The sequence below is a fragment of the Podarcis vaucheri genome (genome assembly GCF_965113315.1).
Source record: "Podarcis vaucheri genome assembly, chromosome: 11".
In the NCBI taxonomy this organism is placed as follows: Eukaryota; Metazoa; Chordata; class Lepidosauria; order Squamata; family Lacertidae; genus Podarcis; species Podarcis vaucheri.
In genome coordinates, this window is record NC_138749.1 from 64,468,423 (window position 1) to 64,484,310 (window position 15,888).

Here is a 15,888-nt window from a genome sequence, read left to right on the forward strand (position 1 = left end):
CATAAGAGTCTAATGTGGGCTGCTTCAGTAATGTGAGCACCAAGCTCAACCAGACCTTCTGGGCAAATAAATGTTCAGAGCTGAGGCAGGTTTTTATCCTCGTCCTGTGCCCACTTCACTTACATTGTTCAGGAGCAAGGGTTGCAATGTCTGTAAAATAACACTCCCAGTAAGACTTCCCTCCTTGTATTTGGTATCCTAAGGGCTGCTTAGACTAAAGGAAATACTTCGTTAAACTATGGAATTCACTGCCACAAGAAACAGAGAGGGCTGTCCAACTTGATCAGCGTGAAAAGGACAACTTCATGGAGAATAAGTCTGTCTATGACATGTTTATAAATTACCTCTGGGAGAGGCATGTTGCACCCAAATCTGGTGAGCTTCCTATAGGCATTGGATTGATCCCTGTGGGAACAGAATTCTAGACTAAGATGAGCTTTTGGTCTGATCTAGCGGGGCTGTTAGATTCTAGCATCTGTTGTGGCACAACCTTGCTTGCACTGGAGTCATTGAAAAGCTCATGTGATGACAAATCTTGCAGCTGTTAAGGCGCCCCAAGATTCATTCTTTTTGCTGCAACAGTCTAACAGCTACCATGAAAAATGACACTGCGCTTCAGAAAGATGGCAAAGCTAGAACTCTTCTCTCTGACTTCTAAGTTTGAGGGATTAACATTTTTTTTCTGAAGCACCTCAGTGAAAATACAGTGTTTTGAAGTGTAGCTTAAATCAAACCTGTTGGGCTTTGTTAGAATGAATATGCGTGCCCTCTGCTGACATATTGCTGGAATGACTAATAATAGTTAACTCTCCTAGAAGTGTTTGTAACCAACCATAAGCTCATGTAATGCATACATGTAATGCATGAAAACTCAAAAACCCAGTTTGAGTCTTACAAATTTAAAACTCGAGAGGGGGAAACTACCCTGTTTAAACAAATTACCAAAAATCCCCACTTTAAATCCCATATATAACTTGTCAACTTTATGTATTTAAAACCAATAAGATTATTTTACATTTTTGTGTTACTATATTTATGGATTTTATAAATTGATTTTTATTCTAAATTGAGGCAAATAGAAGAGAGAGAAAGTATCAATATATCACCCTTATAGCTGCTGTTACAGTAATTTATTTTTTTAAAAAATACCATCTTTCAGTAAATCTTGACTTCCAAAGTAATTTTTCAAGCTAATTTCTTTGCATATAACATATAATTTGCTTATTGGTTGAAGTAATTAAAACTTTCAAATTCACATTTTGTTCTTAAGTAAAAATATTTGCACATCAATTTATTTATGCACTATCTTATGTGAAAACTGTAATCATGCATCCATATTGTTTTTCACTGCTACATAGAATTACATCTAGTTACCCCCTACTACAGTAATTCCTGCATAGCAGTTAATGATTTTAGCTTCATAAGAGAGAGATAGCCCAGATTCCATGTGCTGGTACCATGGGTGTAGTCAAGGGGGTAGTGCAGGGGGGAAACTACCCCCCAGTCAATAAAAATACTTAACTGAGGTTCTGTCTCCCCTAACAAAAGCCTGCCCCCCCACAAAAATCCTGGCTACGCCCATGGCTGGTACACTGTTCATTTTTTAAAAAAGCCAGAAACTGCTTTTTATGCTGATCACCTCCACCTGTCTGCTGCTTAGTTAGATTAGAGGAGTTTGTCACCTGTCATAATGGTTTTGAAGATGATAAGGAGCTGGCTAAAAAGTTCAATAAATAAATGGTTATCTTATCCCCATGAAGTGAGGATCTTTTACTTTACTGAAGTAATATGGTGTCTGTGCTTAAAACCCTTGAGATTGAGGCTAGCCTGGGTTCTATGCAGTGACTGATCACGTAACATATTGGAACTCACAACAGGGCAGCAAATTCACAGCTTAAAGTGGTTTTTATTTGAGAGCCAGGAAGAGAACGAGTATTCTGAAAGAAGCCCATGTACAGTAAGGGGACACAGATCAGTGGGAATTAGATAAATATTCCAGGCAAAGTCATGTGTGTCTTCTAATTAACCAAACAGAGTGGAAGATGAGGAGTCACAGGGGTTGGGAGTGAATATGTATGAATTCAACAGTGCTTACGGTACTTTATTTTTTGGTTGCTGTTAATATTGTTTAAAGGTTATGAATGCTGTAGTACTTTGTGAATCCTGTAATATAACTTTTGTTGAATTGAGCCATTTAGCTTATTTTTTCAGTTGTTTTTCTAATAGTTTTATAAATTGTAATTGTCTAACTGAGAGCCAGTGTTGTGTAGTGGTTAAGAGCGGTAGTCTCGTAATCTGGGGAACCGGGTTCGCGTCTCCGCTCCTCCACATGCAGCTGCTGGGTGACCTTGGGCCAGTCACACTTCTGTGAAGTCTCTCAGCCCCACTCACCTCACAGAGTGTTTGTTGTGGGGGAGGAAGGGAAAGGAGAATGTTAGCCGCTTTGAGACTCCTGAAGGGGAGTGAAAGGCGGGATATCAAATCCAAACTCTTCTTCTTCTTCTTCTAATGATTCGTAATTGCTTAGCCAATTATTTGTTAATTTTTCTATATAATTTCTGTTGTATTTATGATGTTCTATTATGTTATTGTTATATGCTGTTTGTAAGTTGCTTGGCCATTCCGTTGAATGAAAAGCAGCATAGAAATATAATAAATCAAACAAATCCAATCTGTCATTTGTATAACTGCTCTAAAAGGCAAAAATGTTGAGCTGCTAAATAATGTACACCCCTTTCTTTCTGTGTTGTTACCGTAATGAAGGTAGCAGGAGCAAAAACAGTTGAGTATTTTTGTCTTGACATAAAACCACTGGAAGTGGCTAAATGAAATTGAACTGAAACTTATAACCTGACCTGATTCCTGTCAAATTTGGATGTTCAGTCTTTCCCCTTTTGCATATCAAAATGTTTCAGACTGGAGATTTGATAGAAATAGCATTGATCAACATGTGCGCAGATTTCAAGGCCTACTGTGAGATCTGGCTGCCACCAATGTCTGTGATGATGATATAATTTTATTATTTGTACCCCACCCATCTGACTGGGGTGCCAGTAAGCACATTCTGTGGGGGAGGAGGAGGCAAGCTTCTTTGCCTTCTAAAGCAGCAACAGCTCCTGACTTTGCATGTTTCCTAGAGCCGCTGTGGTGTAGTGGTTAGCATGCCAGGCTAGCACCTGGGAGACCAGAGTTCAAATCCCTACCTGACCATAAAGCTCACCTTGGACCTCTCAGGGTTGTTGTGGGGGTTAAATGAAGGAAAGAAGCTTGAGTTCCCTGGAGAAAAGGGTGAGCTGTAAATGCAACAAATAAATAAATACTAGACAAAGCCCTTGCATTTATTAAGTAATTAAGGCTCTATCCCATCATCTCACATGGTGCTCCCATGGAAACCGGCTTGTGGCTAATAGGCATTCTGAATCAGTGGATGTAATCATATGTATTGAGATGGACGATCCTCTCCCCAATCTATTTTTATTGTTGCCAAAACAGCAACAAAAGCTCATAGCTACTGTGCCAAGAAGTACAACACGGAGGACCCACCCTGCTCAACTTCCCGCTTGCTTGCCCACTGCTGCCACTGCGGACTGGAGTGACATCTGGAGCTCCTGTCCTCTCTTCTGGTAAGTGACTGCCAAAGAGATGACTGCTAATCAGCTCGCTGGGGAGACGGGGGTTGCTTTAGCTTTTTACTATTATGTTATGTGTCTTGTGTTTTTATGTTCTAAACAGCCACGAGATCTTTGGAAGCAGGGCGGTGTGTGTGTGTGTGAGGGAGACGGGAATGTGCTCTCCAGCATTTCAGCCTGGACTCTTTCCCCGTTCCATCAGGAGATGCTAGTGACTGACCTTATGCATACAAGGCAGATGATCTACTTCTTAGCTATGTATGGCCTTAATCCCAAATTAGCTCTAATCATGACCATATATTTTCAAGTCATAATAGCCTTTTTAAGAAAAAGAGGAGGAAAATGTCTTTTATGTACATCTTGCATTGCTGTCAAAGAATCCCTGCTTATGAGATTTTTATTAGAAGCAGGAACAGCAGCAAATAATAATATTTTATTGGTTTTGGCATTCTTCTGCATGGCCCAGTGAGTTTTATGGGAGGTAGGAGCTGAAGTTGGTCCATCTGGCTTGTTTTGTTAGTGCATTTTTGTAGCATTAAAACAAGGGATATTAAATCTAGAAATATGAAATGAAAGTTTTTGTAAATGAGAAAACATTGGTTGAAACTGCAAGGAAAAAAAAGCACAACCCACCCGTAGTTAACTTCAAATGCCACTGACTGCATCAGCACAGTGTAGTGGTTAAGAGCGATAGACTCGCAATCTGGGGAACCGGGTTCGCGTCTCCGCTCCTCCACATGCAGCTGCTGGGTGACCTTGGGCCAGCCACACTTCTCTGAAGTCTCTCAGCCCCACTCACCTCACAGAGTGTTTGTTGTGGGGGAAGAAGGGAATGGAGAATGTGAGCCGCTTTAAGACTCCTTAAAGGGAGTGAAAGGCGAGATATCAAATCCAAACTCTCTCTCTCTCTTAAAATCAGTGGGATTTTAAAGTGCTGAACTTTGGCTGAATCATCCACAAAGCAATTATGAAGAGGCCATGAAATTAGTTGCTTTCCTCCATGTTATCTCATCCTAATGAAATTCAGTATTATGCATACCCCCAAAAATAAATTTGAGATTCCAGTTACAAATTATAGCATGCCTCTTTATGATTTTTTTCATATGTCATGTATATCATGAGGCAGCTTTCCTGGGTTTTATTTTTCCGGTAGCTTTACACTCCTCCTTCAAGAATTAAAGGCTAATGTCATGTATCATTAAAAGGTTTGCACATATGTGCAGCTGTATTCAGAGAAGTTCTCTAGGGACTCATGAATCATACTGCATCACAAACATTTTAGCTTTCCAGTAATTGTTGGCATAGTTGCCAGGGACAAGATCACATCAGCAATTATATTCAAACCCTATTTGACTTTTCCAGTTTTATTTGTGGAAGAAAACAACTTATTGTGAAAGAGGCATATAGGTAAAATTGAACAGGTGTGAAGTAACCCGAGTTTATTTCTGGACTGTTGGAGGCGGCATTACCTAATTAAAATATCCCATCCAATGTAGTCAGTACATTCAAATGATATACTGTATGTGAAATTGCAAGAACTGGTTTAAGCACCGTTGCATTGTGATCTTATGTGTGTTTACATAAGTGCAAGGGTCACTGGAACTTTGCAAAGGATTGCTGACTTAGCCTTAATCCGTTTAAAAGAGAGATGGGGAGCCTGTGCCCAGATGCTGCTAGACTGCAACTCCCTTCATTATTGGCAATTGACCACACTGGTTGGAGCTGATGGAATTTGGAGTCCAACATCATCTGCAGGACCAGACTCCTCATGCCTGGAGGGTTCTCTAAATGAGGGGAAGTAGTTGTGTTTATCATTGTGCATATATAAAATTTGCTTTATCACAGTTACCAGATTAATTCAATGAGGTACTGAAGTGTAAAATACTAAAAAGAGGTGCCAGATGTCACGATTCAGATCCTCACAGTAGCCTATAGACTTAATGCTATGTCAAAAAAGAGAACTTTGTGAAGTAGGCATGCATCAAACCCTGAGTTAGAGTCTGCAGATTGCAACATTTAAAATATATCAAGAATCGGTATTTTGTTTGGTTTGAATTTTCATAAACCAGTTTTCAATAAAATAAAATAAAATTACAGTGAAGATAAAACTTAAACTAATGTACTTAAAACGGTTGTTCCCTAAAAGAAATGTTACCATCAGTATCTCCATGCCAACCCAGTGATTTCATTATTTCAGTTTTACACATGGGAAAGTGAGATAGTGATTATCCTGTGAATCCGTGACCTAGCTTGGATTTGAGCCTTAGTCCATGTACAACCTTCTGCCCAATGGTTCTGCATCCATTGTTCTGATGCTGAGCAATTGCATCTCTCTAGACAAAGAGGGATCTATTCATAATCAGCAATACCAAATATATTAGCTCAAGTAAGGGATAAAGTCTTTGCATTTAAGGCAGCAATTGCCCTAGGAGCAAGCCCCACTTTATCGGGGCTACTTCTGCCTAGGACCGTGATTCAATTCATTTTACACTGAAAAGTATCACCGGTAGTAATAAACCATTGGATTTGAAATGGTTGCACAATCCCTTGACCAACAATATTTGGCTTGCATGGATGTGTCACATGAGACAATTCCTGTTTTTGTAAGTCAGAAAAATAAGAATCTGCCGTGACATCCTGAACAGAGGGGATGATAGATAATGCTTTTCCTGTTAGCAGCGTCAAGCCTTTATATTCATTCCCTGAAAGCTTAGATTGTTTGCTCATTTGTTGACTGTCCATATAGACAGAAAACTGCAACTATTGTGTGAGAGAAAAGGATTTCTAGTTCTTTGCAGATCATTAAGTGTTTTGTATACTCCTAACCAGGTAAGTGTAAAAAGTATTTTATTCTGCAATGTTATTTTGAAAGTTATAATGAGGTACTCAGATATTCTATTAAAATATTTCCACCACTGTTGTATCAGAATGTGCAGGATTGTGACAACTGAAAGCTCAAGTGAGCTGCACTTTACTTTTCAATAAATATTTGTGTCTCAGGACCTCTAATTCTCGCTTATGTTTTATTTTTGTTGCATTCTGTTTCCAATTTTGCCTATTTCGCCAACACTTTACTCCCTACCTGAAGTGCCCATATTTGTCATGGTTACTGAACCTTACTATGTTTTCAGTGAAACAAACAATGCTGTTTAAGGATATATGCATCCTCTCACAGGAAGTTAACTGACTGCAAAATCCAGATTTCCACTGACCCAATAGCTACTAGTTGTCAATAATTAAAAAGAGAAATTACACCTTTTTGTATAACAGTTTCCATTGAATTGATGCTGCAAACCTGTGCTCAGGTAAAGGGACCCCTGACCGACTCTGGGGTTGCGGTGCTCATCTCGCTTTATTGGCCGAGGGAGCCGGCGTACAGCTTCCAGGTCATGTGGCCAGCATGACTAAGCCGCTTCTGGCGAACCAGAGCAGCGCACGGAAACACCATTTACCTTCCCGCCGGAGTGGTACCTATTTATCTACTTGCACTTTGACGTGTTTTTGAACTGCTAGGTTGGCAGGAGCTGGGACCGAGCAACGGGAGCTCACCCCGTTGCAGGGAGTCAAACCGCCAACCTTCTGATTGGCAAACCCTAGGCTCTGTGGTTTAACCCACAGCGCCACCTGCGTCCCTTTTACCAGTTGCCTGGTAGTAACTTTTAAATGGGTTTACTTCTGAATACACACAGGATTCCACTGAAAACATGTAAACATATTAAACAATAGCTTTCTCCAACTTTGTAGTGAAGCTCTTTTTAAAATAGTGTTTAATCCACTACATTATAATTGTGGTGCAATTACTGTAACTTCTTATGTTCTAATTTTCAGAAAGAACTCTACTTTTTTGTTTTTCTTGGATCCAGAAGATAATTTTCTGACATGGCATCAGTTCAAACTGTAAATACCAATTGCATACAAAATGGCATTTTGCCATAAGGTCATATAACCTTCAGGAAGAAAAAGTTGAATTCCATGCTGCTTATTTAAGCAGAATGCATATCTGTGCAAATCCTTCTTTATTTGCTTTGGATAAATAAATAGTATGTAGTGAATACTTTGATAATGGCACAGCAGCAGAAAAATGTCAAACAAATATACATGGAAATAGAAGAAAACAGAAACAGGGACGGCTTCTCAGATGGTAATCCCAACACCTGCTTTTCTGAGCACCTGGTGGCAGTTTTAACTTCTACATTTTCAGCCACAGAGCTGTACAAGCTGGCATGTGAAAACAATGAAACAATTATTTGCTTTTACTGGGGTGAGTGTTTTAGGAAAACTTGCACACAATGATCCTGTTCTCTACTTTATCCATGCTGAGCAAGATGTGGCCCTGAAATAGCACAGCATGGCAATGTCCACTGGGGTAATGCTACTCTTGCACCAGAAGCAAGGTACCTTGGCCAGTGGTGAAAGGGGGGGGGGAAATAGTGCTGAGGCGTTTTTCACGAGGAATCCCTTGCTTGGCTGTGTGCCTCGGGAGTCGCTCTGTTTGGGTTCCAGCCTGATGTCTTCCCTGCACCTTTGGAAGCCCAAGCCATTCTTGCCGGCAGACCATCCAACAGGTAAGCTTTGCAGCGTGGGGGGACTCAGCCCCACATCTGGCTGGGCCAGAGGGCCCTTTTCCCAACCGAGCCGGGCTGCTCCTGCTTTCCCACTGCAATGCTGCAGCTGATCCCTGTCACCTTTCTGTGGCGGTTTCTGCTCTTGTGGTCGCAGCCTTTTCCCTAACGCGAGTCCTTGCATGTGCTGGGCGCTGTTCTGAAGGGTGTTTGGGGCGGGGCCAAGTCCCAAGGGAAGCCCGGCCTGGCTGGCTCGCGTGGCCTGGAGGCCGCTTTCCTCTCTGGCCCTCGGGCCGAAGGAGCAGCCCCGCCCCGCCCGCGCTCCGAACAGGCCCCGCCCCGCCCCGCGCGCTCCTTCTGGCCTGGCGCTGCGCTCTTCGCCTTCCGGAGCCGCGCGGGGGATCCTGGAGGGCAGCGCCGCCTCGGGGAGAGCAAGGCGCCAAGCGCGCCGGCCTGCTCTGTTCCCCGGGCGGCCCTGGGAGGACGCCAAGCGAGGAGGCTCCTCCTCCCGGAGGGCGGGGCGGAGCGGGGCCGGGCGGCGAGGCGAGGCGAGGCGGCTGCGGCGGGGGAGCGTGAGGAGGGAGCCCGCCATGCCTCAGCCCCCGCCGCCCTGAGCGCGCCTCCGTCGCCGCCTCTTCCGCGCTCGAGGCCTCGGTGAGTGCCCCCCGCCGCCGCCGCCGGGCTCCAGGCCCCCTTCCTGGCCCGGCCTCCGCGCTCCCCGCCCCCTTGGCCGCCTCCTCCCGCAGCTCCCTCCCGGGCTGCTCGCGCCCCTCGCCCGCCCCGGCCTCCCCGCTCGGCGGCAGCCAGACTTGGCCGGGACTTCTCCCTCTGCTTGGCTGCTGCTTCCTGCCTTTTCTCCTGCTCAGAACTCCTTCAGATCAGTTGGGCAAGAGCCGGGCATTCATCTCCCAGTAATCCATATGGAAAGGAGGAGGGAAGGCAAAGGGGGCGGCCTGGTTCTCTAAGCCCCCCCCCGCCCGCCCCCCGCCCGCGGAAGGAGCATCTTCTTCCTGGAGGTCGGAGGGTGTGAGCCATTGGGTGAGCATTTGATTCCTGTGCAGAGGGGTTAGGTGACATTGCATCCCACCCTTTTCTGTCATCTCCCTCGTCACTTTCCTCATTGCTAACAAAAAGAGTGGAATTGGATTATTGAGCAACACGTCCTAATCAACTGTAATGGCACAGCATGACTTTTAATGAGGTTGAATCCCACCTGAAAGTACAGGCAATGATCATTTTCTGTGTGTTTAAAGCACTTGCGACCATGCACATGCACAGTGCCACAAACCCAGAAGTGGCAGGAAAAGGGGGCAGGGCACGCTAATGTGCATTTATTTTTATACGTGCTCTGCCATCATGCACAATGACCCAGAATGCAACCCCCCTCCTGCAAATTCCCTGTATCAACAGTTCCCACATTCCTCAGCAGTTTCTCATCTCAAACAGTAGGGACACTCCCCCCCCCCCCAAAAAAAAATCTTCCACACTTCACTCTGAATCTGATCTGCTCTCTTGGGGGAGGGACTGTAGAAGTTTGGTAGTAGAGCATATGTGTTGTATGTAAAAGATCCAAGGTTTAATGCCTGTACCAATCACTGGTCTGATATCTGCTGCCAGTTAGTGTAGAAAATACTGGGCCAGTTAGACTTTCTGTCCATATCTGTACAAGACGGGTTCCTAGGTTCCTGACCTTTCCCAGCCCTCTTGGCACTGCAAGAAGGAAGTAATTTACAAGTTGCCTTGTTAAACTGAGAGGGAAGGAACCTGGCATCCTATACTATGTTGCCCATAGGAAGCCCACAGGAAGTTGACTTGCACTGAGTGGGAAGGGGCAGCTAGTCCAGCTCCAACAGTGCAGGAATCACAGCTACATGGATCAGCCTAGTTCAGTATTGTCTTCTCTGACTGGCAGCAACTATCCATGGTTTCCCAGCCTTTACCCAGAGATGCTGGAGTTTGAATCTGGGATCTGCTGCTGCTCAGCTACAGTTCTTCCTTTGTTGGAAGTGGTGATGCAAAAACAAAAACCAGTCACTACAGTAAGGAAGAGACTTCTCCCATCTCTCCAGTTATCCTACCTATGCACACTCCTACGTTTGCTTGAGACTTGGCAGTCAAACTGAAAACTCCCTCCAAAGGTGAGAGCTGGATGGAATAAGCCAGCAGTCACTTACACTTGAACGCAAGTGTGCAAGGATTCTTGGCTTCTCATACATATATGAAAATTCTTGCATGTTTGGCAGTGTCCCTATTGCCATTGCTTGCTGCTCATTTCATGAATTGTCTGAGATGCTGCCAAAAGTACTGATTTTGTTGCTGAAGCCCATTCTTCACCCCACGTTCTCTGGTACCCCCAGACAAAAGTAACTTGCTTGCACTTAATCTGCATTCCCTTCATCAGATGTAAGTTACTAGCTTTCATCTTGTTTTGATCATACTGTTTGATCAAGTATGAAGAATTACATTGTCAGCAAGTATGTTGATGATGTCCTCTTCTGCTAACAGTACAGAATAAAACTTAGTTGGTGTTGTATGGTTCACGTTATTTGAGCCACATCGCATGCATTTATACTTTCGTGAAGCCATATGAAAGCATGCAATGCAAAAGGCATTTCCTATCACCTTGTAGATAACCTTTATGGTATGTGCCAGTTGGGGCAGTGGATATCTCTGATATCTCTAAACGTAGTGCTTTTTCTCAGGAAAAAGTAAAAGATGAATGCCAGGTAACCGATGCAACCACTTACAGGCAAAGTATGTGCAAGTGCACATAACAGTTTGGCTAGTTTGGTTAGTAGTCATAGACCACATGAAATTTAATATTTTAATGAAGTTCATGCTATGCAGCAGTTGCTGATGTAGTAGAACCTCACGTTGAAACTACACTGTAGGTATGATAAAACTGCTTCTTTACTGTGCCATTTGTTCTGGTGTAGTTGTGTCCAGAGTTGTGTACATGCTAGTAAATCTAGAAAGTGCAACTTGGCATCTAACAGACCTCATATGAAATGGTTTGGACACTTGTTAAATTTATTGGTCTCCATTAGCTCTCAATGTAAATAATTGTGGCAGGGCTGAAATAGATTGTTGTTTCTAGGGATGGTTGGACCACAGCAAGCTTTCCTCCTGTATAGCTTTTTCAAAACAATAGAGAAGAGCTACAACAATTATGGCTAAGTAGGAATTAACCAGTGTGCTGGTGCACAGTTAGAAAATCTTGGCCACTTCCCTCCACCCCTGCTCCCAGTAGTGCAGCCGAAGGAGGGGAGGAGAGGAGCAGCCGTGAAGATCTAACTGCACCAGCACACGGGTTAATTCCTACTTAGCCATGGTTTGGTTTGGTTTGGCTTAGCATTGCATTCAAGCCATTTCAAGGTTTAAAAGAATGTTTTTCTTAATACTGAAGTTGTGTCCAGTGGTACATCAAATAACCCATCAAATGTGCCATGGACCTTGTAGTATGAGATTCCTTGTTTTGAAAAGAACTTGATATGGAAAATCAAAATATTCCATTAGGTTGCATCTTTGTGCCCACAGAGTAGCATCACTCCCCCAACTCTCTCTCTCCCTCTTGATGCTACCCTAACACCCCCCCCCCCACTTCTCCATCTCTGATGTTCTTTGTTACAAGTGAAATGTCATTTATTTATCTGGGGTATTTTAAGTCTGCCATTCATCCAAAGGTCCCAGGAAAGAATTAAAAATATCACAATTAATATTTAAGATTTAAACAAAACAACAGTATAATAGCAGAAGAAAAATATTGCCATGTACTTATTCCCTCCCCGTCCCCCACTGCCTGCGAAAGGATGGGGAAATGAGACTAACTGTACCACTTTGAATGAAAAATGTTTTTTTAAAAAACCTACTCTCTTAATTGAGGTTAATGTTAATTGGCAGGAAAATATGTACTGTTGGCTCCCAGTCTCTGGGAATGCCCTTCTCTATATGTCTAGTTCATGTTGTTTTTGAGTGTTCGGTGCCAGCTTAAAAAATATTATTTGCCCAGGCCTCTTAATTCAGCTGTTGCTGTTTTCTTGCTACTGATTCGTATGTTTACGGCATTACTTTCTTTTTTAATTGTGGTTTTTATATTCTAAAGTCTCATTGGAAGTTGTTTTGAGGTGACAAGGATGTAGTAACTTCTTGGCCAGAAATGAATCAGCTGTCAAAGCAGCTGCACAAGGACACTGAGGTCTGTGCCTGGCTGCTGACTTAGAACTTATACTGGTATATAAATATCACAGTGTATTGATTGACATGAAAACGTAATTGTAAGTACAGCTAGATGGCAGATAGATAAAGACATCTATTCTAAAAACCCAACCGTATGCACCTCTGTTTACTCCCAGGTAAATGTAGGATTGCAGCCAAGTAGTCTGTTCCCCAGCCCTATTTTAGGGTACTTAAAATAGGGTACTTTATCTACAGTGATACAAATGTCACATACTGTACTTAAGGAGTGCAGGTGTCTGTACTTTGCTTCCCCTTGGGGAGTGGGTAACTTAAAGGCCAACAAAGGTGCTTGGCAGAAAAAGTCTATAGCAATGGCCTTTAATTTCTGAGGGCCTTCATTTCAAGCTGACCTGCACCAGAGGACCACTTAAAACAAAGTCACAGAGCAAATCTATGCATGAGCTCAGAAGGTGGTAGACTCTTCTTCATTGGAGAACAAAGGCTGGATGGCCATCTTTCAGGGATGCTTTAGTTGTGATTCCTGCATTACAGAGGCTTGAACTAGATGATGATGATGATGATGATGATAATAATTAATAATAATTTTATTTATATCCCGCCTTCCCCAGCCAAGACCGGGCTCAGGACGGCTAACAACCAATAATAAAAACAAGTTGATTAAAAGAAAATTTAAAAGATTAAGACACAACATTAAAACATTAGGATGCAGCCTCTTCACAGGAGGAGAAAAGAAAAAGAAAGAGGGGGAAGGAATCAAACTGATTCTAAGCCAAAGGCCAGGTGGAACAACTCTGTCTTACAGGCCCTGCAGAAAGAAATCAGATCCCGCAGGGCCCTGGTCTCATGAGACAGAGTGTTCCACCAGGCTGGAGCCAGTGTTGAATAGGCTCTGGCTCTGATTGAGGCTAATCTAACTTCCTTAGGGCCCGGGACCTCTAGGGTGTTGCTATATATGGACCGTAACGTCCTCTGTGGGGCATACCGGGAGAGGCGGTCCCGTAGGTACGAGGGTCCTAGGCCGTGAAGGGCTTTAAAGGTCAAAAGCAGCACCTTAAATCTGACCCTGTACTCCACCGGGAGCCAGTGCAGCTGGAAAAGCACTGGGTGAATATGCCCCCATGGCAGAGACCCTGTGAGGAGCCTCGCTGCAGCATTCTGCACCCTCTGGAGTTTCTGGGACAGCTTCAAGGGCAGCCCCGCGTAGAGCGAATTACAGTAGCCTGGAGGTGACTGTGGCCAGGTCGGGGCGGGAAAGGTCCAACTGCTTGATACGGTGAAGGTGCAAAAATGTCGCCTTGGCTGTTGTTGTAACCTGTGCCTCCATGGAAAGGGAGGCGTCAAGGATTATACCCAAACTCTTAATGGAAGGCAATGGCACTAATTGGACCCCCGCAAGAGAAGGGAGTTGGTCCCTCATCCCTATGCCATCCTGACCTGGCCAGAGGACCTCTGTCTTTGAAGGATTTAGTTTCAATCGGCTCCCACAAAATCATCCAGCCACAGCTTCCAAACATCTGGTCAGTGTGTCCGGGATCAAGTCGGTATGGCCATCCATCAGCAGATAGAGCTGAGTGTCATCAGCATATTGGTGACAGCCCAGATAATCTGGGCAAGGGGGCACATAAAGATGTCAAAAAGCATTGGGGAGAGGATTGTGCCCTGCGGCACTCCACACACCAAGGGGTGGCGATACGACATCTCCCTCCCTAGTGCCACCCTCTGTCCTCGACCAGAAATAAAAGAGCACAGCCATTTATGGGCTATGCCCTGTATCCCCACATCGACGAGGCGGTGGTCCAAAAGATCGTGATCGACCATGACCATGTCATGGCTGCTGACAAATCTAAAAGGATCAGCAGTCCTGACTCGCCTCGATCCAGTTGTCTGCGGAGATCTTCTTTTAGGGCGACCAGAGCCGTCCCGGTCCCAAAACCAGGACGGAATCCAGACTGAAATGGATCTAAAGCTGATGTTTCCTCCAGAAACCTACCAAGCTGTTCAGCAACTGCTCTCTCAATTACCTTACCCAGATATGGGAGATTTGAAACTGGGCGGTAATTGGATAGATCTAAAGGATCTAGTGAAGTTTTCTTTAAGAGCGGACACACCACTGCTTCCTTCAGCTCCCCTGGGAATATCCCCGTGCCAAGGGACAAGTTGATAATTTCAACCAGGGGGGTCCGCGTGATATCTGGGCACGCCCTAATCAGCCAAGACGGGCATGGATCGAGGAGGCAGGTGGTGGGCCTACCAGCTTGGAGGAGTCTGTCCACATCAGCAGGGAGTATCCGATCGAAATGGTCTAACACTGGACCCGATGATGACCCCTTAGATCAGGCATAGGCAAACTCGGCGCTCCAGATGTTTTGGGATAACAACTCCCATCATCCCTGACCACTGGTCCTGTTAGCTAGGGATGATGGGAGTTGTAGTCCCAAAACATCTGGAGGGCTGAGTTTGCTAATGCCTGGCTTAGATCCTTTCCAGCTGCTATTGAATACACCTATAGTACATAGCATAAATGTGAACTTTGTGGTATGACATTCCTACAAACTCCTAGGCAATTCTTCCAAACGAGTAATCCCAGATCCTTTCTAGCTAGATAGATGTTGACCTTCATGGGGCACAAGCCTGGGCAGTGTACAGTCATACCTTGTGTTGCGTTAGGTTCATGTTGCATCTTTTCGACTTGTGAATGCGGCAAACCTGGAAGTGTATACTTCCAGGTTTCGCCGCGTGCACAGAAGCGTTCGGCGCACTTTGTGCTCTGTGCTTGCGCAGAAGCCCCGCTCTAGTTGTGGACTTTTTGGGGTGCGAACAGCACCTTGGAACGGATCGTGTCCGCAACTAGAGGTAGCACTGTATCTGGAGGTCCTGGGCCGCTTGGATGACAAAACTCTCCTCTTGGACTCAATGATGTGGTCCAAAGGAAAGCAGAGCAAGACGTTTGGCACCAGCTGGGCTGCAGGAGTTGCCGGAAGGAGGTGTACCAGGCGCCATCTGACCATCTTAGGGATTCCACTCCTGATTTGTGTAGGGTTTACTCCTTAGACTTTTCTTCCCCCAAACATACCCCACAAGGCAGCAGAGGTTTAGGATCAGAGTTGTCCTTCTCAATGATGGGCTGTTTTCCCAGGTTGATGAGCCCGATCTGCCCCTCACTTTTCTCTACGGCACGTGCACAAACTCTTATTGACGGTTAAACCCTCTTTTGGGCTATTCTGCTCAGTCTGCTGGTGTCTGTCTTTGCATGCATGGAAAGTCCCTAACTCACCAAGGGCATGAGACCCATTGGCTACCTTCACCTGGTTTAGCTGGGATGTGACTGCTGTCTCATGCTGACAGCTTCTAGGAGCCACAGGCCTGGAAAAGAGACACCAGGATTTATTTATTTATTTGCAGGGGACAATGATCAGAAACTAACACACACACACACCCCGCCGCCCAAAATAAAAGATTAAAAGGAGAAAGACATTTCTCTGAAATTTTCTGGCTTTTTT

The 15,888-nt window shown here is 44.5% G+C and overlaps 1 protein-coding gene across 2 annotated transcripts in view; it reads left to right on the forward strand.

Annotated features, from left to right (window-relative positions):
- The first annotated feature begins 6,334 nt into the window (after positions 1-6,334).
- Positions 6,335-15,888, forward strand: part of CEMIP2 (cell migration inducing hyaluronidase 2) — a 60,235-nt gene continuing 50,681 nt past the window's right edge. The window contains exons 1-2 of one of the 2 annotated variants that reach the window (XM_082241499.1): positions 6,335-6,458; positions 6,900-7,015. The gene's annotated coding sequence lies outside the window, so the exon portion shown is untranslated. The remainder of the gene's footprint in view (positions 6,459-6,899; positions 7,016-15,888) is intronic. The other variant, XM_082241500.1, reaches the window with a different exon arrangement.